The sequence below is a fragment of the Nomascus leucogenys genome, chromosome 16 (genome assembly GCF_006542625.1).
Source record: "Nomascus leucogenys isolate Asia chromosome 16, Asia_NLE_v1, whole genome shotgun sequence".
NCBI classification, from domain to species: domain Eukaryota; kingdom Metazoa; phylum Chordata; class Mammalia; order Primates; family Hylobatidae; genus Nomascus; species Nomascus leucogenys.
In genome coordinates this window covers 26009477-26035820 of record NC_044396.1, presented here as the reverse complement: position 1 = coordinate 26035820, position 26344 = coordinate 26009477, and the positions used below count along the sequence as shown (strand labels likewise).

Genomic DNA, 26344 nt, shown 5'->3' with positions numbered 1-26344 from the left:
TCAGTTGATGTTATACTTATTTCATCAACTGTACTTTTTGTGTATTTTTCCTAAAGCTCTTACATGCAATTTTTTTAAACAATGAAGTAAACATTATGTCTATTCTTGCAAACCTAGCCATAGTAAAATCTGAAACAAGTTCAAAATTCTTAATCTTGGCAAAGACAATTTAAACTAAGCATATAATATATCTGAAACACATACCCATCAGTGAGTCAGCAAATCTGGGGAAAAGCAACTGTGATTGACTATGAGGCTGCTGTAATTAATCTACATCATCTCGTTGAAAAGGTACTACCTGAATTTCTTTGGCTATCCTTTCTGCTAATGCTGTACAATTTGCAGCAATTATTCTTCGTGACATTAAGTCGAATGGTCCACCTAAAACAAATCAAGTATGGTAAATAGTTATATCTGGTACAAAAATAATTTACATCAAACAAGTACAGCAATGTGCACTATGGTCAATCATGACATTTTAATACTTTCAGTTTTCTTTTAAAAATCTACTGCACTGTCACATAACTATAATGTTTAAGCTTTGGCAATCCATAGCTGAGTGTCTAAGTATATGTTTTTAAAAATACCAGTTTTTTGGTATTTACTGGCAAGGTTGGTGGGGGAGAGAGGGAGTCTCAAGTCATGCTAATCCGAAAAATGCCATCTATTCTCTATTTCTTTGTTTGTGTGTGTGTGTGTGTGTGTGTGTGTGTATACACTCTTATTACCTCTTTACTGTTTAAGAATCTATGGACAGAAAATGTGACTCCAGTTAATTTTCATACCACTGTCCTTCCCATTTCCTTATTTCTTTGTTGCCCTTCTTTCAGATCACTGGTGAATTCTTTGAACCCAGGTTCACTCTTCACTTCAAAAATTTCACCATCAGCTCAAAGCAAATATTTAACTTCTTTAGTCCCAACATAGAAGGTGATGGTGGAGGACTGAAGTCCATCATCAACTATCACAATGGTCAGCATTCAAAGAACTCTGAATACAAGCCTCAGACTCAGTGACTGTCTAGGCTTTCTCTACAGCCTTTCAGGAGTTCCTGTTACTCACATTTGAAAAGGCTTAGCCATTTATCACTATCAGTCCCACTTTGCCATTAGTTCTCATCCTTGCCTCTATCTCCTAATGTTTATTTTGATTTTGCACAAAATTATATAGGCTGTTTGTCTTAAAATCCAAGCTATCATATATATCAAACTTTTTTAAAACTCCATATACAGAGGACAGTCCAAGAGATGTAAAGGGAAAAATGATTCAGTATCTCATAATTTTACCAGTAACATCCATTAGCACACCACCAGCTTCAGTAACAATAATGGCAGCTCCTGCAATATGCCAACAGTGAATTCCCATTTCATAAAATGCCTCTGCTCCTCCACTTGCCACAATACATATATTAGTAGCTGCTGTTCCAGCACTCCGGATCCTAAAAAATAGTATTCAAAAATGGCAGATTGAAAAATATAACCTTTCAAATAAGGTATTCCTCCTAACTTCAGTTTGAATGTTGACTGAGATAAGTTGAACCAATCTAGAGAATAAATGTAAAAAAAGATGGTATTTAATCTTAAAATAAAAATATATATAATCCAGTTATGATGTACTATATAAATCCCAAAACTAATCCTCACAAAGCAATAATTTAATAAGATAAACATGAAAACAATAATTTTGCAGGAAAAAAGCCCTAAAAATAATGCTATAATTCTACTATAACAGCATGCAAATGTATTCATACTTTTTAAACCCAAAGCAACTACAGCTTATTTTACACAGATACACACACACACACATACACACATAAACAATGCACAATAATCTCTAGGGAGCATAAAGTATCATGATATTGATCATTCCCAACTGGATGTGCATCATATCTGGATGTGCAATCCCCTAAAGGGATTGCAACCCACCTGGGTTCTGCATAAACTTAGGTCTCCTTTGAAAGATTACTACAGGTTTTTCCTCTCATAGCACCTCTTCCTTGAAAATACAGCAAGGTAAGATGAATATGTAAGATACAAGTAAGAATAATTAATATACTACTTGATAGCAATTATAGTGATAACTTATTCAGTAAAGAATCATCAGCCGGGTGTGGTGGCTCACACCTGTAATCCCAGCACATCGGGAGGCCAAGGCAGGCAGATCACAAGGTCAGGAGACCGAGACCATCCTGGCTAACACGGTGAAACCCCGTCTCTACTAAAAATATATATATATATAAAAAATTAGCTGGGCGTGGTGGCGGGCACCTGTAGTCCCAGCTACTCAGGAGGCTGAGGCAGAAGAATGGCGTGAACATGGGAGGCGGAGCTTGCAGTGAGCCAAGATCAAGCCACTACACTCCAGCCTGGGCAACAGAGCAAGACTCCATCTCAAAAAAAAAGAAAATCATCAATAAATGTTAAAATTAATGGGTAAAAGTTTGACATTTTCAGTATCAAAGTATCTCTCCACAAGATATATAATAAGTACAGTGAGGAAAAAACAGCATTTTTACAATGATCTAGCTACCATTACCAAGTAATCCAAGTTAATATTACCCATAATAAGACAAAAAGATACCATGTGCCTCCTGATATGATGCACTGAGAAGTATAGAACATTACTTCTGTGACATTCCTGCCAAAAATGCATAATCCAAATGTAATCATAAAGAAACTAGACAAATTCAAATCAAGAGATAGACTACAAAATAATTGGCCTATACTTTTGAAAAATGTCAAGGTCATAAAAGATAAAGAAAGATCAAGCAAGTTCTAAATTAAAGGAAACTGATGAGAAATGAGAACTAAATGCAATGTATGAGTCTGGATTGGACCTTGGGTTAAAATTTTTTTCAAAATTTGAATAAAGTCTTCATATTAGATTATGTTAATTTCCTGACTTTTATAATTGTACTGTGGCTGTGTTAGACAATGTTCCTTTTTATTAAAGAAATATACACTGAAATGTGTTTTTAGAAGAAAAAGGTCGTTATGTCTGCAAGCTAATTGCAAATGGTTTTTATTCAAACTCCTTTTGTGACTGTTTAAAGCTCTGGAAATAAAGCAGTGGGTTCTACTTACCAAGATCTTTCCCAGTTTATTTTTTTTTAAAGTAATGATAAATTGATTACAAATGTATTTATTTTGTATCTATAAAAAATATTGCACCTAAGTACATCCTTCATCTCAAAGCGATTTTTTTAAAAAAAGGATTAGCATGACATAATGTCTTTGATTTGGAATTTTTTCCTGCCTATGTTTTTGCTGCACATCAAATTTAAGAAAGAACTAGCGGGTGCAATAAATTTCCAAGATGTTTGTTTCCCAAGTGAATGAAATCAAATTAGCTTTTGCGGCATTTTTTCAGTTATAAAGAAAGATTTGTTTCTCCCCTTTTCATATGAGATATGTGATAGCTGATATCTCACATTATAGAAAGCAAAGACCAAGATCTTTTATATGTAATCCCTTAGTATTCTATTCAGAGAGAATCCTAGGCTAGCAGAACAACAGTGATAGCAACTAGTGGTGCTTCCATCACTTCTAATGAACATCATGGGATCTCAGGCAAGGAGTCTTGTAGTCGGCTAGAGCATATATTTTGTGAGCAAATATTACCAAAGAGATTACTTATATTACCAGGTAATTAGGGCTATGGAATAGATTCTACACTGTGCCTTCTGAATCCTATCTTAGTCTGATCCTCCCATACAGCTAATAGGGTATATCATAAAAAAGACTATGTTTGGGGTCACAGAGAGTTGAGTTTGTTCCATGCTCAGCTGCTTAAAAACCTTAATCTAGGCCAAGGATTGTGGCTCATGCCTGTAATCCCAGCACTTTGGGAGGCCAAGGAGAGTGGATCACCTGAGGTCAGGTGTTTGAGATCAGCCTGGCCAACATGGTGCAACCCTGTCTCTACTAAAAATACAAAATTAGCCCGGTGTGGTGGCACATGCCTGTAATCCCAGCTACTTGGGAGGCTGAGGCAGGAGAATTGCTTGAACCCAAGAGGTGAAGGTTGCAGTGAGCCGAGATCACAGCACTGCACTCCAGCCTGAGCAACAAAAGTGAAACTCCATCACAAAAAAAACCAAAAAAACGAATCTGGACCAAGTTTCTTCTTTGAGTTTTAGCTTTCTTGTCATCAAATAGGGATACCAATTTACCTTAGATCACTGTTACAATAACTACAAATAATATTTGTAAAGCACCAAAAGAGTGCCTGGCATATAAAAGATCCATAATAAAAAGTAGCTATGTTTATGATAAAATTATTCTCAAATGATGATGCCAGAAAATATACACCAGGTACATTTCTTCTAATTAAATTTTGAAAAATTAAAGGAAATTGAGCCACAGTAATTGTTGTCTCAAAAATATTTGCTCCTAGTTAGGAACCTATTAGACTGTTTCTGCTTGTTTAAAGGATTCATTCAGATTATGACTCCCTTTAGTTTCATTGTTTTGTGTAAGTAACTCTGAAATCACATTGCTAAACTAAAGAAGCAGCTGAATGCAAAAGATCTTAAATCAATGTCAGAACTTCTCCTTGTAATATTTCCCTGGTTATACTTCTGAAAAAATCCTGAAGTAAAAATTAGTTTTTACTTTATCCAACAGCAAAATTAAAGGTTAAAATTGTAAACCTCTTACAGCTCTTTTAGGACTAACATAACCATTTTATAGCCCGTTGTTACAGTCCTTGCTTCAAGACAGCACCCTGTAGCAGCAGATTTATTGCCCTTCCCTCAAGGACATCGTTCTGAGAGCTTCTGTAGCTATTTGACAGAGGCGCTCTCTCTTTTACTTTACTCGTTACTATATAGAACAAAGATGTGTAGTACAAAATTAGTTTGTACATGGCCAAACTATATTTTTAAGGTCCCGACTCCTAAGAGAAATCCAATACTGGAGAAAGAGAAATGATCTGGGAGCCAGAATTCTAGTCATATTTCCACCCAGCTGTTCGATCTAAAGCAACCACATCACCTCTCTGAGCCTCAGTCGACTCACCTACAAAATAAGGCTGGATTATTAGATGATCTTTGATCAGGTCTAAGACTCTTATAACTCAGTGATGATATTTTTAAAAGGAAAAAAGGTAGAAACAGTAGGCAGTAAAATATCTGTTATTCAAAACTTACAGATTTTTGTTGAATAACAAAATTTATGCTTTTTAATGCAAACAACTATAATAAAGGTCAGAAATTCTATTTAATATAGCATAACTATATTAAGACCTCAAAAGTCTAGCTTTTCTTGAAAATGTAAACATGAAAGTAAGGATAGATATTTGCTTTTAATTTCTTCATTTATGAAACTAATTACAGAAGGACTCTGAGGTTTAGAGAGGAATAGTGGCATGCTGATTTTGAAACTCCCTATTACCCACCTGAAAAATAAAATTAAATAAAATCAAAGAGGAAGGCAAATAAAACCCACAAGACCTATTCCCTCAGCATTTCTAGGAATCGGAAAATACAAATCTCAAACTACCTGTGAGCAGAAGAAAGAGCAAACAAACTAATTCTAACAGAGCATTCCTAGCCTGTGGATACACAGAGTGGAGGAGAAGAGGCAGAAAAGACTTTGTGAGGGATAGCAGGGAGGAGCCAAGGACCCACAGGGAACACAGAAAAAACCACCCTCAGAAAAGAGTATAAGTGAGACAATAAATACAAAAACACAGAGCACAGATCAGCACTTGGTAATTCACAGTCCAGCTACCTTGGGGAAACTGTGATTTTGGAGGAGAATCAGATAAGACAGAAGAGGTGGTACCTCTTGGAGACCAAGAATTCAAGGAAAAGTTGGAACTAAGATTGAAAGATTAAGGATCCTGCAGAGATCAATGATAAGCAAGATAAGCCAACCCTGCCTACCATAACCACTCAACAGATATTATAAAGGAAACTGCACAGTAGGGCAGAAATGACAAAATACAGAGCTCTGAACCAAAGAGCCCTGATAACAAAATGAATCAAAATAGAAAAAAGTAGAGCACATCCTCACAAACCTGCAAAACATCAGACATTGCTAATAAAAATGGGTTTCTTTTTGTTTGAAGTCTCTCCAGAAAATCAACATTGTGAACAGTGAGAACACATGGACAAAGGGAGGGGAGTATCATACCCTGGGGCCTGTCGGGGAGTGGGGGACAAGGGGAGGAGGGAGAGCATTAGGACAAATACCTAATGCATGCGGGGCTCAAAACCTAGATGACAGGTGCAGCAAATCACCATGGCACATGTATACCTATGTAACAAACCTGAACATTCAGCAAATGTATCCCGTAACTTAAAATTTTTTAAAAAAATTGCTGCTGTAACACGACAAAAGAAAATGAAAACAACATTCTGTCTTTTAAAATAAAAAACAATAATGAAGCAGAAGAAAACTGAAACATCAATACAATCTGAGTTAAATAGCCTCAAACAAATACTTGTGGTTGTGAATATGAAAAAAAATTGTTAAATCTGAAATAGAGACTAAACGCAGAAATGAAACAAAAAATTTAAAAAAAAACAGGATAAGTGAACTCAGCAAAGAAATGGGGAGAAAATGAAGAATAAATTACAAGGTGCCCAAAAGGGCACAGATGCAAAAGAAAACTTAAATGAAATCAGGAAAAGCAATAAAGAGAGACTGAGAGAAAGCAGCTGAATGGAAGACACAGGGAGATGGAATATTCTTATTGGTGTCTCTGAAGAGGAAAATGATAACCGAAGTGCAATAATATTTAAAATTGTATCTCAAGAAAATTTTCCATAAGTAAACAAGATATGTATCTACATATTAAATAGAAAATTGATGCAGAATAAGCAATTCTAAGATATTATTGTAAAACTATTAGTTAAGACTTTAGGATAATGGTAATGAAATGTATGAATTTGTATGTGAGAAAGACATGAGTTCTGGGGGTCAGGGGTGAATGCTATGGTTTGAGTGTTTGTCTCCTTCAAAGTTCATGTTGAAACTTAATCTCTAGTAGCAGTATTGAGAGGTGGGGCCTTTAAGAGAAGATTGGGTTGCATGGGTTCTGCCTTTGTGAATGGATTAATCCATTCATGGATTAGTAGTTTATTGAGTTCTCATGGGAATACGGCTTTATAAGAACTCGAAGAGAGACCTGAGCGAGCAGGCTCTGCTCCCTCACCATATGATGCCCTGTGCTACCTCAGGACTCCACAAAGAGTCCCCACCCGCAAGAAGGCCCTCACCTAACGCAGCCCCTCGACCTTGGACTTCTCAGCCTCCGTAACTGAAAGAAATAAATTCCTTTTCTTTATACGTTACTCAGTTTCAGGTATTCTGTTATAAGCAGCAGAAAACAGGCTAAGACTATCTCTCCTTGTGAAAATTTAAGAATTAATCTCTTGGGTGAAAAAGGAACTACAAACAAATTACAGAACTTATGAAATACACTTATTATAATGAAAACAATAAATAATCAGAATGTATAGAAGATATTGAAAGCAGTGATCCGATAAAAATTCATAGCCTAAAAACTTATATCAATAAATATCAAAGAATTAAAATTTTCTACTCAAAAGGGAAAAAAGAAAACAGGCCGTCGGCTCCGCGGCGCAACCTGCGCCCTGGCCTCTCACTCCGGGAGCTCAGGCTCCAAGTCGGGGAGGCGACAAGATGTTCTCCCTCAAGAACTGGAACGCGGTGGCCATGTGGAGCTGGGACGTGGAGTGCGATACGTGCGCCATCTGCAGGGTCCAGGTGATGGATGCCTGTCTTAGATGTCAAGCTGAAAATAAGCAAGAGGACTGTGTTGTGGTCTGGGGAGAATGTAATCATTCCTTTCACAACTACTGCATGTCCCTATGGGTGAAACAGAACAATCGCTGCCCTCTCTGCCGGCAGGACTGGGTGATCCAAAGAATCGGCAAATCAGAGTGGTTAGAGGGCTTCTTAGTGCAGTTGTTCAGAGCCCTGGTGGATCTTTAATCCAGTGCCCTACAAAGGCTAGAACACTCCAGGGGATGAATTCTTCAAATAGCAGCTGATGGATCTGTGGTCCTTTGGGACTCATCAAAGCCTTGGTTTAGCATTTTGTCAGTTTTATCTTCAGAAATTCTCTGTGATTAAGAAGATAACTTATTAAAGATGGTCCTTCCTACCTCTGTGGTGTGCGTCACGCACACAGCTTAGAAGTGCTATAAAAAAGGAAAGAGCTCCAAATTGAATCACCTTTATAATTTACCTATTTCTATACAGCAGGCAGTGGAAGCAGTTTCAGAGAACTTTTTGCATGCTTATGGTTGATCAGTTAAAAAAGAATGTTACAGTAACAAATAAAGTGCAGTTTAAAACCCCTCCCCAAAAAAAGAAAACAAAGTGGACAAAAAGCACAAGGATGAAAATAATAGGGTGGAAAAGAGAAAAACAGTAAATAAATCAAAATTCTGGGTCTTTGATAAACGACTAGGTAACAAGACTAAAAATATGAACAAAGAAGAAAAGCACAAATACACAAAATAAGTGACAAGGGGGAAATAATTATTGATATGGAGAAGCCAGAAATTGTTTATAAAATTCTACCTTGCAGACCTCTATGCAAATAATTTGAAAACTTAAAGGAAATGAGTAATTTCTTAGGCTATGGAAATGTTCCAGATCAAAGGAGGCTAAAGAGACATGACATCTAAATGTAATGCTCACCCTAAACTGAATCCTGTACCAGTGGAAGGCACATGTTATAAAGGATATTATTAGATCTACTGACAAAACTGACAAGACTGAATATGGATGGTAGATTAGACAAAAAGTATATTTGTGAAGTCAATTGTACTGTGGTTACAGAAAAAAAATCCTATTCTTCAAGAGCCATGAGGTATATTATATACTCTAAAATAATGAGGGAGAAAAAATGTGTGTGTACACACACACACACACACACACACACACATACAGAGAGAGAGAAGACAAGAAAGAATAATTAAATGATAAAGCAAATGGAGTAAAATATTCACAACAGACAAATCTGTTAAAAAAGGCAATTGTTCTTTGCAGTATTTTATTTCTACAACTTTTTGTTATGTTTGAAATTATTTTCAAAGAAAACATTTCAAAGCTACATTACAAAATTAGAATTATGGTACCAATCCCATTTCTATTAATATTTCATTTCTAAAGGAAAATATATTATTTTAAGATGTTAAATGATCTAGAACTTTAGGTGGAAAATGAAAAGAGCTCACCCGTGAATAGGAATTCAAGAAAGCTTTTCCATATTGGAAAGAATAGTTCTTACAATTTCTGATGTTCTGCAATAGCCCAGCTCGGTCACCAACAGTGATTTGGTAATATCTAAAAAGGAAATGTTTTAAATAATCACTAGATTTTAATAGCTAGAATTCTAAAAAAAATGACACTTTTATTCAGAAGAAAATATAACATGTTTATCCCTCTTCCTAGTTTTATCAAATTCATTTCTAAGCTTTTAAATATTAAAACTGATAAATGTGTTATTTCCAAGTCAGCTTTTTATAAGCATCAAAAAGAGTTCAGCTCCTTAGACCATTCCCCCAAATGTACAGAATATAACCAATTTGCCTGCAGGCATGATATGTGTAGTGAAAAACAAGCAAATATCTTAAACACAAAAAAGTAGGTGTTAGAAACTAAATTCAGTAGGGAACTTATATATAGATTTGAAAGAAAACAAAAACGAAAATTACATGGTAGCTCTTCTCTGACTTCCATTTACAAATTTGGCAAATTATCCAAGGCTTTCCATTTTCCTCTGAAACATCCTGACTGAAGCTCAGGACACACTCGACATCCCACACGTCACCTCTTCCCATCAGACAAGATGTATGTTCACCAAGTGTGTTTGTCCTGAGCATTTTTGTAACTGTTGTACTCCTTTTTAAAATTAATTTTAAGTTCCAGAGTACATGTGCAGGATGTGAAGGTTTGTTACATAGGTAAACGTGTGCCATGGTGGTTTGCTGCACCTATCAATCTATCACCTAGGTATTAAGCCCAGCATGCATTAGCTACTTTTCCTGATGCTCTTCCTTCCGCCCCTCAACTCACCCCCCACCGACAGGTCCCAGTGTGTATTGTTCCCCTCCCTGTGTCCGTGTGTTCTCATCGTTCAGCTCCCATGTATAAGTGAGAACATGAAATGTTTGGTTTTCTGTTCCTGCATTAGTTTGCTGAGGGTAATGGCTTCCAGCTTCATCCATGTCCCTGCAAAGGACATGATCTCACTCCTTTTTATGGCTGCATAGTATTCCATAGTATGTATGTACCATATTTTCTTTATCCAGTCTATCATTGATGGGCATTTGGGTTGATTCCATGTCTTTACTATTGTGAATAGTGTTGCAGTGAACATATGTGTGCATGTATCTTTGTAATAGAATAATTTATATTCCTTTGGGTCTATACCCAGTAATGGGATTGCTAGGTCAAAGAGTATTTCTGGTTCTAGATCTTTGAGGAATCGCCACATTGTCTTCTACAATGGTTGAACTAATTTACATTCCTACCAATGATGTAAAAGTGTTCCTATTTCTCCACAACCTTGCCAGCATCTGTTATTTGACTTTTTTCATTGCCATTCTGACTGGTGTGAGATGGTATCTCATTGTGGTTTTGATTTACATTTCTTTAATGATTAGTGATGTTGAGCTTGCTTTCACATGTTTTTTGGCCTCATGAATGTCTTGTCTTGAGAAGTGTCTGTTCGTGTCCTTTGCCCACTTTTTCATGGGGTTATGTTTTTCTTGCAAATTTGTTTGAGTTCCTTGTAGATGCTGAATATGAGACCTTTGTCAGATGGATAGATTGCAAAAAGTTTCTCCCACTCTGTAGGTTGCCTGTTCTCTTTGATGACAGTTTCTTTTGCTGTGCAGCAGCTCTTTAGCTTAATTAGATTCCATTTGTCAATTTTTGCTTTTGTTGCGATTGCTTTTGGCAATTTCGTCATGAAATCTTTGCCCGTGCCTATGTCCTGAATAGTATTGCCTAGATTTTCTTCCAGGTTTTTTATAGTTTTGGGTTTAACCCATCTGGAGTTAATTTTTGTATAAGGTGTAAGGGTCCAGTTTCAATTTTTCTGCATATGGCTAGCCAGTTCTCCCAGCACCTTTTATTAAATAGGGAATCCTTTCCCCATTGCTTGTTTTTGACAGATTTGTTGAAGATCGATGGTTGTAGATGTGCAGTCTTATTTCTGAGTTCTCTATTCTGTTCCATTGGTCTATGTATCTCTTTTTGTACCAGTACCATACTGTTTCAGTTATTATAGCCTTGTAGTTTGAAGTCTGGTAGCATGATGCCTCTAGCTTTGTTCTTTTTGCTTAGGATTTTCTTGGCTATATGAGTTCTTTTTTGGTTCCATGTGAATTTTAAAATAGTTTCTTCTAAATCTTTGAAGAATGTTAATGGTAGTTTAATGGGAATAGCATTGAATCTATAAATTACTTTGATCAGTATGGCCATTTTAATGATATTGATTCTTCCTATCCATGAGCATGGAATGTTTTTCCATTTGTTTGTGTCCTCTCTGATTTCCTTGAGCAGTGGTTTGTAGTTCTCCTTGAAGAGGTCCTTCACTTCCCTTGACAGCTATATTCCTAGGCATTTTATTTTTTTGTTGTACTACTTTTAATAGTTAAATAATTTAATACTTTGTAAAGTGAGGAATAATTATGCAAAGGAAAAGAGTTGTTTCTATGAAAGCTACCACATTTCTTTGGTTCATACATATTTCTATTATCCTATGATTTACTTTACCTATCTTATATAGATTGTCCTCTGATTTACCTTATCTATTTTATATTTATATAATTATAATTTTTACATAAATATAACATGTATTATATTTTATTATAATTTTTATATAATATATATATTATATTTTGTTATAATGGGTAAGGTAAATCACAGGATAATTTTGGGATAAGTTTGTTCTTTATTAAAATCAAAAAGCCTATACGATTAGGGATTAATCAAGTGGGGATGACAAATAAATGTACATTTCAGACTTTCATCACCAATGAAAAAATAAAGCATTTTTATAGACTTAAAACTGTCATTTTAAGCAGTTTTAGATTTTGGAGAAGGATTCAAAATGTAAAAAATCTCTATAATAATATAATGTTAATAGAAATTAGTCATGCACTGAGTTCATTTTAGTGAGCTACCATCGTTTAAATATCAGAAAAGTAGGGCCAGGCGTGGTGGCTCACGCCTGTGAACCCAACATTTTGGGAGGCCAACGTGGGTGGATCACAAGGTCAGGAGATTGAGACTATCCTGGCTAATATGGTGAAACCTCATCTCTACTAAAAATACAATAAATTAGCCGGCACTCCTGTAGTCCCAGCTACTTGGGAGGCTGAGCAGGAGAATAGCTTGAACTTGGGAGGCAGAGGTTGCTGTGAGCCCAGATCATTCCACTGCACTCCAGCCTGGGTGACAGAGTGAGACTCCATCTCCAAAAAAAAAAAAAAAAAAAAAAATCAGAAAAGTAATTTCTTACTTCAAATTAGTGAAATCTTTAAGAGGATTGTCTTTAAAGATCATTATTTGAGAACAGTGCTTTTTCAGACATATTATGATATTCAAATTCACTTTATAACAAAATTATAGATTAACCTTTTAATTATATCTTTCTTAAAAAGCTGTCAGAATTCCCTTTCTTCAGGAGATATTTTCACCAATGTGTTGTTTGATTCCACAGATTAAGCTTTTGCTTTCTTCATTATTATTAAGAACTTCTTATATATTAGAGAGATTGCCATTCATTGCTTTTTTGTCTTTTTGAAGAGACACAGGCAGACTTGCTGACACCTTTAAAAGCATGCAACTAGAATATCTCCACGACTATTGTAAAGCCAGTCAAAAGTACCAGTGACATCATCAATGGGCATATCTTGCCACTCGTTAGAAACAATAGCTGAACAAGTTTAAAAACTGACGTTGTAAAGAATATGTAATATATTGGAGTCATGATGGAAGTGTTAAATATATCCAGGGCCCAATTTAGGTTATTAATCTATGTGTTCACACAGACAATGAGACTTAGCAGCAGAACACAGGCCAGGGGATGAGGCAGTGCAGGCTTTCTAGCAAACAGCTCTCTGATAGCACTGCCTAGGCTCTTCACCCAGGAGACTGAAAATGTGCCAATTACAGAGCAGATTGTTACACACACAAGATTGTTGTCCATGGTGGGGACCCACCAGGAAGATTAATATCATGGCCATAATGACCAGAAGTGTTGCAAGGTCCACAAAACCTGGATCACCTAGCTTGTGAGATATTTTATTTAGTCTCAATATCCTCTTCTTTTGAAGGATGAGTGATCACAACTGTAGATCCTCAAATACTTAGCAAACATCCAAATTTCCCATAAGGATTAAATCTTTCATTTAGTTAGTATGAAGAAAGAATGGCACTTACTAGGACGCTGAGAGCTCCTAGTGGAGTCACCAGTGTGGCCGGTGCAAACCCATATGCAGCTGAGTTGGCCACCTCACCAGCTCCCATTGACAGCAGTCTGGCCTACCACAACCATTCTTTAGGATATGCGTGGCCACCTTGACCTGCTCTCATAGAACCTTTTCTGGCAAGTCGCAGAAAGCCTTTTTTTCCCCGCCCCAAATGAAACTTCCTCCAGTGAAAATGCTGGAGCTCATAGCTAATCCCAGACCAATATAAACGTCATATTTTCCACACCCTTGGCTCATTTAACAAAATGTTCCTGTGAATCACATTGATCACAGAACAGAGAAATTGCCAGTACTGGAGGCAGAATGATGCAACTTTCAAATAGTTTGAAAATAGGCCATCAGTGTGAATGCCCTTAAAGGAATGAGTTGCTTCGCTATCTCAGACCTGGTCTCACGCTGCTCTCACTCTCTGTAACTGAAGGGCAATCACAGCTAGGAGAGTGCATAAGTTTAATTTGGTCTCTTATGGAAAAAAAAAAGGGGGGGGCTGGAGGAGGTTAGATATGATTTACTCGTTCTCATTTTCTCGTAAATACTACCCTTTATTCTCATTTCAAGTTTTTAAACCCTAGCAGAGTAGCTCCAGCCTACAAGGAAGGAGTGGCGACCTCACCCCAGTCTGCAGGTCAGCCTCCCGGCTTCCCTTCCGCGATCTGGCCCTGGGTACCGTGGCTCATACCCGCACACCCGCACACCCGCACAGAGACCGCCCCGTCTTGCGCAGGCCATCCCGGTAGGAGGTGCGAGCCTTCCTGGCGGCATCCTTGTGCAGCTTCCTCCCTGCAGAAGCGCCAAGAAGAACCTGCCCCAGGACCTCTGGCTCCGCTTCCTTCAGTTCTAAGATGCATATTTTTTCACGTTAACATCTCGAAAACTAGGACGCCTCGTCCAATCTTTGGGGCCTTAGAATTCAATGAAAAGAAAATGACCTAAAAATCTGCTCTCAAATTAATTGATTGAGGAGAAAAATTAAATAAAATCTAGGAGGATTCTGAACTCAAATTGCTTTGCAAGTATCTTTAAGTTCTTGCTGCACTTAAAAGAAAAAGTGCAAACTGAAAAATGTTGGATGTAGTTTGTGGAAGAAAGGTAACTCAAAACTTCAATCAGCTGTGAGAAAGAAGAAAAAAAATCACTTTTTATCTGTGGAATGTCAGCCCCTTCAAATTATCAGGCCCAGAGAGGCATTTAAAGTATACCAGCAGTCAGTCTCACTCCCCCTTGAGCTAAATAATTGCCTCTTGAAGCCACTTGCTATTCAGGCTCTAGACTAACTGATGCCAAGTAGCCATAAAATGCCATATGCTCTATAGTTCAACAATGTATAGCCAATCACTAATTAATGTGATACCAGTAAACCAAAGAAAATTCCTGAAAAACATTAGAAAGGACCTCTTCTTCTGATTCATCCCTTTTTCTTTAAAAACTTGAGCCTCTCCTTCGTTTTCTGGAGCACTCTCTAAGACAACCTGGAAGTGCGTCCTGGGCTGCAGACCTCAATCTTGGCCCAAATAAACTCTCTATATTAATTTTGCCTGACCTTTCTCCTTTTAGGTGGACAGCTGTCATAGAGGAAGAAGACTTCAAATGCCAATCATCCAGTTCATATAAAATGTATGTGTATCATTTTAAGTGATTCCATCTTTAATTGACTTTTTTCCCCAAATTACTTTCCAGTAATTTGTCACAATGGCATCAGATCAGAGGAATTCCACAAGGAATTTTAGCTACAATGGCTAATACATAAACCATGAACTCAAACGAGGATAGGAAGCCAGTCTTAATCATCTTCCTATCTCCATCACCAAATCCAGTGCTGAGCCTGAAGTGTTTGCTCAATTACATTTGCTTTCCCTATTTCCACTCCACATTCAAAACTGAAGTTGAAATAACAGAACAAAGAGAAAATAAACACAGTTTATGAATCACTTAACAACTGGGGAATTCCATAGGTAAACATTAAAAGAACAATCAAATATGAGTGCACAATATCAATTGAACTAAAACTTGGAGAACAAACCTACCTTCTTGTTGTGAAACCTGTAGTTTTTGACCATTACAAAAGGCACCTTTTCCTTTCCTGGCAGTGTATATCTTGTCTTCCACACAACTGTACACAACTCCAAATTCTATCTGCAGAAGAAAAACAAGTTTCCTTTACCAAATCTGAGTATTTTTCACCATTAAATCAATGAATTGTTCTAAAACAGTAACAAGAAAATATCATATACTACTAATAATAGATGGAAATGGCTATACTGTAGGATGCTTTCCAGCCTAATCAGAGAAAGAGGTCATCAGAGCTGGAATCCTTCATTCTCATCTCACCTATGTGCAGACTTAATATCACTCACCTTACCTCTCTCCCTCCTGCTCCAGAAGAAGACAGAGCTTTTCTATTTTCTAAGGTGAACACATATCCTATGTTAGGATTTCTAGCCTCTCTTATATTCTCTGAAAAACTGCTGCATCAACTGCTACCTCTTCTCTTGGATTTTTCTTCTCATACCTTCTCACCCAGTTTCTCCCTCCCTTACAAAACTTTCAAAATGTTATTCCCTCCTTTTCCCTTTACTGCCAATGAGTAGTCTACGCTTTGCATCTCCTGTGCTCCTGTTAATTACAATTTGGCTTCTGCCCTGATCACTTATTCTTCTGAAAGTCCCTCAGAGAATATCAGTGAACTTTCCTGACCAAATGTATTGTCTGAAGAATTGGAGACTGCTGGCCATCATCAACTCTTATTTAATACTTAATTCTGTACCTCCGTGTTTCCAGAATTACTCTTTCAGTTCTACCTCACTCACCAATCCATCTCAGAGTCACTATTTTAGAACCTCTTACTCTGCCTCAGCCTTAAAAGTTAGGTACCTCAGGCTTTTCTTCCTTCTTCCATTACTTCCATTTCCCTTGTAGCTCTCCATATTCATATAGGTTGGCCTTTCCAGTCCACAAATTCAACTTATTAATAATTTGGTTCCCATCAACCCTATAATCATAGATGAAAACATATACTTTGGAACCTAGTCTTGCAGAATCTCTATCAAGGAGATCAAAATCACTCACTGCCTGATCACCTCCCATTGCTTCCCCATAAATCTCCTCCTACAAATTTAATCTTAAAAACACTTCCCAATTTTGGCATTTCCTTGGCTATTCTCACTGCCTCTACTTAGTTCAGAATCACCCAAACCCCAGTCACTTTCCACTCCAGAACCTCTTCTGTTTCCTAACTACCTAGAAACAAAAAGTAAATTTTCTCGTATAGACTGGCCACTGTGCCTCACAGTAAGGCCAAACTAACCTCTGACCTGGCCACTTCCAGTGCTTCCCTCTCCATGAACATCTCACTGTTCCCTACACACATCATGGTCTTCGACTTCTCCAAGCTGTTCTTTGGATTAAAATGCTTTCCTTTTTTCTTTTCCTTTTTTTCCCCATCTGGCAAAGCCCTAATTTTCTTAGAATTAACTCACATGACCAACTTCTAAGACCCCTTCTGTTATGAAGATTTTCCCAACCCACTCTCAGCAGAATTGGTGACATCCTGTATTCCCACAGTATTTTTTGTCATGGTTCCACCACATATCATCTTTACTTGTTCACACATCCAACTCTGTGCTGAGCTGTGAGTTCAATGGCAGGACCAGCACACAGCCCAGGGCTGATTATAGACTGAATGCTCACTTAGCTCCTTTTGGACGTTTTCAGGATTAATACAACCCTAGGGCTAAGCCTCCATTTGTACTAATTTGTGTTTTATTTTCAGAAATTTCTTTAGTGTTTTTGTGTACAGGTTGATCAAACATATCAAAAATTCCCTGAAGACAGGGATATAAGATAGTAGCAAATATCTTCACTGTTTAACAAAACAAACAGCCAAACAGCAAGGAAATGCAATAGCGATGGATTTTCCTCTACTGGGCTTTCGACACAAGTATTCAATAATGTGTCGATCCCACAATACACTTGCTATTTTCAGACCATGCATTGGCCCTTGCTAATTCTTGGTCTTTAAAGGGCTCTTTTCACTGATACCTATTAAAGCATTCCCAGCTTGAATCCCGTCTTTTCCATGAAGCATTTTAGATCACACATAAACTCCTATCCCATTTCACTCTCTGGCACATATAATGGTGGCTAAATACTGAACTTTCAATTACTTGTGTGCATTTTCTCCTTACAACCTCTGCTTCTCAGAAAACATTACATTTTCTTAGATGGAAATGTATTGTGAACATTTTAACAGTTCTGTAGCTTATATTCAAAATAATGCAGTTATATGAATTGAAAATAAAGGCATCTGAATTTACTATGAAGATACATTTACTCTTTCCCAGAAAATGAAAGCAAGGCATTTAATCAACTATACATTTAAAACAACATACCTTCTTATTTACAGCAAAGCCAATTGAAACAGCTACAAAAGGAAATCTTAAAAAAAGACAAAACACAAATTTACCAAGATAGAACTTATTATTAATATAGTTAATAAAATTCATCTTTTCATAATATAAGTACTCATAAAATTTTTCCTATAAACAGTCTTATCCCTCCTCCCTACAATATCTAAGATGCAGAACAGTGTGTATTGTATACAACCCCTTGTGTAAATAGGAGTGAAGAGGACATATTATATACACCTACATGCATTTACACAAGATGCTCCTACAGGCATGAAACATCTCTGAAAGGATTCATAAGAAATGGGTAACAATGGTCACCTGAGAGATGGGTCCTGAGAAACTGGGGACAGAAGTGGCAAGGGTAACATCTACTGTATGCCATTTCCTATCTTTTGAATATCAAATCCCATAATCTAATGACTATGTGAAAATATCTTTTCAAAAAATAAAAGAGTTTTAAGAAAATTAAAGTGAATTGTTAAAAAGAAAAGAGTCGCCATCCTGGCTAACACGATGAAACCCCATCTCTACTAAAAAGACAAATATTAGCCGGGCATGGTGGGTGGGCGCCTGTAGTCCCAGCTACTCGGGAGGCTGAGGCAGGAGAATGGCGTGAACCCGGGAGGCGGAGCTTGTGGTGAGCAGAGATCGCGCCACTGCACTCCAGCCTGGGTGACAGAATGAGACTCCATCTCAAAAAAAAAAAAAAAAAATCTATTTTCATCATTTTTCCTGCAGCCTGGAGCCTTGGTAGACACAGGTACTGCATTGTACAGAATTGTCGTTACTTGTCTCTATTCCAACACCAAACCTGTAACTTCACATCTGAAAAGTAGACTGTTCACCATTATTTTTATGGTTGCCTGACAGTTTAAACACATAAGTTGAAATTTCTGACTCACAAGAGAGTCAAGATCAAGGCAAAATAGGGTAAACATAACTACTACAAATAAAAACCTCCATATGAGTTTTTGTTTTAACAAAAATAGGATCAAACTATACACACTGTATCATACAATCTTCTCCTCTTACATTACAATATATCATAAGCATCTTTTCCACATTTAAAAGATACACTATCACATATATAAATCTATAAAGCTTTATAGATTTTAACGATTCTGTACATAGTATAGATGTGTACAACTACATGGCAACTTCAAAAGTAACACTGATGGGCGGGGTGTGGTGGCCCAAGCCTGTAATCCCAGCACTTTGGGAGGCCAAGGTGGGAGGATTGCTTAAGGCCAGGCGTTTGAGACCAGCCTGGGCAACATAGTGAGACCCTATCTCTACAAAAATAAATAAACTAGCTTGGTGTGGTGGCTTGCACCCGTAGTCTTAGCTGCTTGGGAGGCTGAGGTGGGAGCATACTTTGAGCCCAGGAGTTCGAGGCTGCAGTGAGCCATGATCTTGCCACTGTACTCCAGCCTGGGTGACAGAGTGTGACCCTGTCTTTAAAAAAAAAAAAAAAAAAGTAACATCTATGTGGAATCCCACCATAGTTGGCTACTCATTTTAACTCCCATGCGCAATTCCATCAGGCTTTCTTCTAGTGATATCATATATTTAAACTCTGTGCCAGGCATTATACTAAGTTCTTACATAAATGTACCACTCATAGAGTCCCATCAATAAACAATTCTATTAGACAGGTGACATTAATATGGTCTTTTTAAAAACTGAGGCTTAAAAAGATTAACTTGCCCAAAGTCACAAAGTCAATTTAAAAAACACCAGAATTCAAGCCTAAGCCTGTTGAACCTAACACCCCTCCAATTTTTAACCCTGTTTTCTCTTCTGAACTGAACTCACTCTATATTGACAGCACTCCAATAGTGACCTCATTAGTTTCTTTATCGATCTCAAAGAAGCAAGGTTGTTCGCTTCCATTTTTATATGGCTCCAAGAGTAAGAAAAGAATGGTGAACAGGGCATGCTACTCCACTTAAAAAGATCACACCATTAATATTTCTTTACCTCCATATCCGATGAGAAGTCTGCATAATACAATTTGCTCTATTTACTTTAGATACCCTTTCTTAGAATAAAGACGCATAAACAAAGTGCACAATTCTCTAAAATGTGTATGTTCCCGCACAGAGCTCTCTAAAGGGCTATCCAGGTAATATAAAAAGAGCAATTATATTAAAATGTTTAAAACATACCTATGTATAAAGTTAGTTATTCCATCAATAGGGTCAATGATCCATGTAGGGTTGTCAGTTAAGACACTTTTTTCCCCGGCTGCCACAGATTCCTCACCAATGAAACTAAAAGCAAGAAGAACACACTCCTGTTAACAATTTCCAAACCATAACATTTCCTTAGCTACACAGTCTTGTATAAAATAAAAAGTCTGCACCCTATTTTTATATTGTTGCTTCTTTGTCCCTAGAAAGACTGATAACAGTGAGGGGGAAGCTTTATTTTATTTCACTGAAAGTAAAGTCATGTGAAAAATTACAGAATTCAAAATTTTAAAATGTGGCTGGGCACAGTGGCTCATGCCTGTAATCCCAGCACTTTAGGAGGCCAAGGTGGGTGGATCCCCTGAGGTCAGGAGTTTAAGACCAGCCTGACCAATATGGTGAAACCCCTCTCTACTAAAAATACAAAAATTAGCTGGGTGTGGTAGCGTGCACCTGTAGTCCCAGCTACTCAGGAGGCTGAGACAGGAGAATTGCTTGAACCCATGAGGTGGAGGTTGCAGTGAGCTGAGATCGCACCACTGCACTCTAGCCTGAGTGACAGAGCAAGACTCTGTCTCAAAAAAAAAAAAAATTATAAAATGTAATACCAGAATAAGTAACAGCACATGCGTGTGCACACACACACACGCCAGACAAGAGCAGTTTTTGGAGATGAGAAATCATTAAGGAAATGCCATGATTTTAAAAATGGGTCCAGACACTCTCTAATACTCCCATCAAGAGGCAGAGCCTAATACCCCTTGCCTTGAGTGTGAGCTACACTTGGTAACTTGTTTCTAACTAAATCTTATGGAAATCCCATAAATGGTGCTAGAGTTCACTGGTTTTCTTCTTTCCTATTTTCTTTTCTATTTATTTTCTTTCATTTAAAACTGAACTGTCTTAATAACCACGATCATCATCTTTATTTATCTCTATTTCTCTTAGCTATAAATATTTTTATTTGGAAGAAATATACTTAGCCACGGCTTTACACATTTTTTCTTCTCAATGGCTAAAAACACCAGGAATGGCCAATGACATGACTAGGAAGAAGTCCAGAATCACAGTGCTAACAGTTTAGAATGATAATGTTTCTGTTAAATTTCTGTGCCTGTAAAGGAGCCCTAATTTCAGGATTTTCTCTCAGACTTTCTACAGTTACAGCCACTCTACCATATAAAGAAGTTTACGATACAGAGAATGAAATTGAACTTTTAAATCATGCCAACGGCAGACGTTTGTCACATTAGCTTCCCAGCACCCAACCATTCCTTTTACTGTGAAGGAATCCAAATATTCCTCTTTCCTACTCCCTGTCAGCTTGAGCGTATGCAAAGCACCTAAGCTCAGAAACCACATATCCCTGCCCAGAATTTGTAATCTTGAACTAATGAGGTAAAGATAAAAGGTTAGTTAGAAAGTATTCAAACCATCAAGAGTCAGGAGTGGGGCTACCAGTGGCCTCCTCAGCCACAGCTCCTGTGTTCCCTCAGATACTCCTCCTCCCTCCCATGGTTCTGGCCCAAGGAGCCCACACCCACAACATAAATCCCTTTTCAGCTTAAGCTAACTAAAGTCAATTTCTGTGTCTAAAATCAAAATGCTTGCCTAGTATAAGTGACTCCAACTTTGATTTCATTTTATCATTTGAAATGGAAATAAATACCTATGAGATGGATACTTTTCCTTTATGGAAGAGATAAGCATTTTTTCAACTTTTTGGTCAGTAGCAGTTACCAAATCAGCTGGAGAACTTTTCAGCACAACATTCACTTCATTTTTAAGAGCATCACAAACCACCTAAAAAGGGTTTTTGGTAGGCAAATAGAAAAGCATAAGTAATTTTAAATCAAACAAAAAGATAAAACACAAAAATGGTTTAAAACATTCAATCTGACTTTAAATAACATTCCTTAAAGATATTCTTGGCTGGGCATGGTGGATCACGCCTGTAATCCCAGCACTTTGGGAGGCCGAGGCAGGCAGATCACCTGAGGTCGGGAGTTTAAGGCCAGCCTGACCGGCATGGAGAAACCCCATCTCTACTAAAAATACAAAATTAGCCAGGCGTGGTGGCGCATGCCTGTAATCCCAGCTACTTTGGAGGCTGAGGCAGGAGAATCGCTTGAACCCAGGAGGCAGAAGTTGTGGTGAGCCGAGGTCATGCCATTGCACTCCAGCCTGGGCAACAAGAGTGAAACTCTGTCTAAAAAAAAAAACCATATTCTTAAGTATTTCTTATAAAAATGTTTATAACATAAGCCTTCAATAATTATGACCTTTTAGGTACAGAATTATATAATCTAACACCCTATTTTAGCTGCACAACTGTCATCACAAGACGTTTAATGATATAAAATTGAAGTACTCACTATAAAGTGTTTAGTAAAAGGAAAACAAATGCAGACTGAACAAAATACATGTTTTATTTAATAAGGCAACCACGCACTTCACACCCATCACATTATGGCTGACAAAGTTTTAATTCATACCTCTCCAGCTTGTCTTGCTAGGGTTACTGCATAATCCATGCATTCCTGCCAAGGATCAGCCATCTTCTGAAAATATTTAACACATGTCAGCACAAAGTAGTTAGAATTCTCTAAAAGTCTTAATTATAGAATAGTTTTTTCACACACAAAAAAATCTTAATTAGCAACAGACTTTCATTTCAAATTTACCCCCTGCCCTATTCCAGAGTTCAATTTTTTTTCCAAGATTTACTCCTAGACCAATTAAGAACATTTTCTACCTGGATTACTTCACTACTAATGCAGAAATATACAATAAAAAAATTCTATTAAATTATCTCCAAATGTGTCCATACCATAACACATTAAAATACAAAACACACTCTCCGGTGCACGCCTCCAAGATGACAAAGAAAAGAGGGAACAACGGTTGTACCAAAAAAGGGCTGCAGCCACGTGCAGCCTATTCCCAGCACAAACTGTACCCAATGCATGCCCAAGGACAAGGCCATTAAGAAATTCGACATTCGGAACCTAGTGGAGGCCACAGAAGTCAGGGACATTTCTGAAGCAAGCGTCTTTGAAGCCTATTTGCTTCCCGAACTGTATGTGAAGCTACATTACTGTGTTAGTTGTGCAATTCACAGCAAAGTAGTCAGGAACCGATCTCGTGAAGCCCGCAAGGATCGAACACCCCCACCCTGATTTAGACCTGCAGGTGCTGCCCCACGACCCCCACCAAAGCCCATGTAAGGAGCTGAGTCCTTAAAGACTGAAGACGGACTATTCTATTGAGAAAAATAAAATAAAAATTGTGCTTAATATTGCATGTTGAGTGTATCTGTGCCAGATAGGGTGGGGATTTTGTGGGTGTTAGACCAAGTGAGAAGTGACACATAGTATTTTCATGAGAAAGAAAGCTTATTCATGTAAATTAAACCTTAATTGTTTGTGGTCATATCCCTGGCCTTGCAATTTGCATAGCTGGGTGAAATAAAGGGACTTTAGGAAAAAAAAAATCAACAACGAAACACTGGTTTAGGAAATAGAGAAAAAGGACACAAGAAAACATTTTAATAGATAGGTAAATGTCTGGGTGAGGGATAAAGTGAAGATAAAAGAAAGAACACTGGGAATACTGAAATAAAAGAAGCTTTGAAAGGAAGGAGCAAAAGGCACATGTACTAACTAAATGCCAGGCAGGTAGGTGCTCTACACAGGAGATTAATTTTTTAATAAGATTATAAAGATCAAGAACTTAAGGCTTAGAGATAAGAACTTCTGTACCCAAGATGATAGAAAGAAATAACACGGTAAGAATTTGAACTGATTTTAAATTCCATTGTTCTTTCTATTATGGCATTCTGAGAAAAGAAAATTCCAGGACCAAAAGAATAATAAAAAAGAAAAAAATGAAATGTATTACACTGAGATTAGAGAGGAGAAAAAACAACAACATATATTTGTGTTCTGAAGTGTCCAGCTTTCCACTGACTTCTGAAGACTAGAATAACTAACTCATCAGTGGCTTGACCACACTCTAAAGACTGTACCTAGCACAATGAAGCTTTTTAAGCTGTCAGATTCCAAAAATGTGGCCTCAGCATAAAGCAATCCTAGTTTTGTCTTCTTTACAGTTGAGAATGGCTAACATAGAGTTGCATCTTGAAGATACTCAGAAATCCCTATCTTGGGCTTACATTATAGGAAAAGAGACAGAAGAGGAAAGGAGGGCAAAGGACTAATACAGTGAGTTTCTGCCTGTTGCTTTTTCTTCCTGATAAAGGCATTCAAAAAAAAATTTTAAAGGAGGCCACTCTCTGAGTCATGTAAGTAACTCCTTAGAGATCTTCAAGAATTGTTACCAAACTTTTTTTCATTCTGACACTCATTCTGCTCCGCTAGTCTTAACAGAACTAGATGTTTTCAAGTTGCACCTGCTTTTCTGCCAGAAATGGCTCAAGTCACTCACAGCACTAATGTCACTTCGACCAATTCTTCAGGGCCCATTTCAAAAGCTACCCTCTCTTCTAGGGATTCTCCACCCAGAAGTCACTATGTGTTTCACCCTTCAATAGATGTTTGCTGAATACCTATTATATGCTATACACTGCACCATGGGGAGGAACACCAGGTCCCATTCACACTTACTCTCTACGAGGGGACTCAGATATTAATCAAAAATGCACAGGCCACATGCAAAATCATAACTGTAATAATAAAGGCTAAGGAGGAGAAGTTCAATGACAAGCATCTAACAGGGGAGCTTTCACCTGGACTTAGGCATCAGATCAGGTTTCCCTGAAGACAAGATTAAACCAAGACGAGAAGAACAAGTGAACAGGCATGAACTCACTCAACTGCAGGATGCCTGGTACATGAAGACTAACTGAAGGGCCTAAGTGTGACAGCTCAGAGGTCAAGGGAATTAGGAGGGATAAAGCTGGGGAGGAAGTGGGGTCCCTTACAGAGTAGGTCCCTTACAGGTCCTTGCAGGACCTTACAGGACCTCAGGGATAAGACTTTGATGGGAGACACTTGAGGAATCACCGCATTGTGGCTACTGAACAGACTGGCAGAAAGTGGGTGTGGGTAGACGGTTAGACGATTTACATTCAGGATGCAGTAGTGCGGAGGAGACCTGATGATTGGCTGAAACCTGGGGAGGGAAGTTTTGCTGGTGGAGAAGCTAAGGGAGTCAAGAGGTATCTGTTTTGGGAGATAAAATTGGGGAGACTCAGTAACAGATTGGCTATGGAGTACGAGGGAGAGGAAGAGTTCAAGGATGACCAGATTTTCCAGTCTGGCAACTGAATGCATAACGGTCACATCTACTGAACGGGGAGTAACAAAAAAAAGAGTCAAGTTTGGGATGTGGGTAAGGGTTGGAAAAGTAAGAGTTCAATTAGCAGAGATATGAGGCCTCCCCGAAATCAAAAGAAGCTGTCAATTACGCAGCTGAATAGATGGATCCTTGAGCTCAGAGGAGAGGTTTCACCTGCAGATATAAGCATGTAAGTTACTTGAGTAGACAGCAACTGAGGGCCTGAGTCTGGACTTCATCAGATAGGCATGACTGATAGATAATTGTGTAGGAATATCATCCCACAAAATCAGTATGATCTAATAGTAATAGACCGGGGAAACCCAGTGAGGCCTGTCTGTTCAGATTCTTCTTGGTTCCCCTTTGCAGCATTCCTTCCTCCTGGGTATGGAGCAGGGCCTCTTCCGAAATGGGAGTCTTATGACCTACAATCAGACAAAGATAGGCCAGAGAATTTATTTATAACTGGCTACAAGACACAAAGGTAGGGGAAGATTCTTACCTTGGGGAGAAAAAGCAGCAGATGAAAGGAGGGCAGAAGGTCAAAGAGAGAAATTCCACTTTTCTGGGGGCTGCAGTGCCCCGACATTATAACAAAAGACTGTAACAATGGCTTATGGGAGTTATGAGCCAGTAATGGTGGATGAAAACATATATATGTATATAATACATTTATTCTGATATACACTTATATATCATATCGCAAGTACATTTCTTGATGGAAAGGGGCCGTATTTGCTCACTTTCATTTTCCCAAATCCATAAACACCTGAACTGTTTCCTGCTGTTTCTGTCCGGTCACACCCTTCCCAGCGTGGGAGCCAGGCCATCTTCCTCTCGGCCACCTGTCCCCAGCAGTGCGACTGGCGCTGCCCCATCTCTTACGGTGACTACCTGTAAGTGAGCTTTCTGCCATCTGTCGACCACCTGTCCCTAGCAGCGCGACTGGCGCTGCCAGTCAT

At 38.0% G+C, this 26344-nt stretch overlaps 2 pseudogenes; both read right to left on the bottom strand.

Moving 5' to 3' along the window:
• Positions 1-265: 265 nt before the first annotated feature.
• Positions 266-26227, bottom strand: LOC100604999 (annotated as a pseudogene).
• On the bottom strand, positions 12648-13723 carry LOC101177777 (annotated as a pseudogene).
• Positions 26228-26344: the final 117 nt, after the last annotated feature.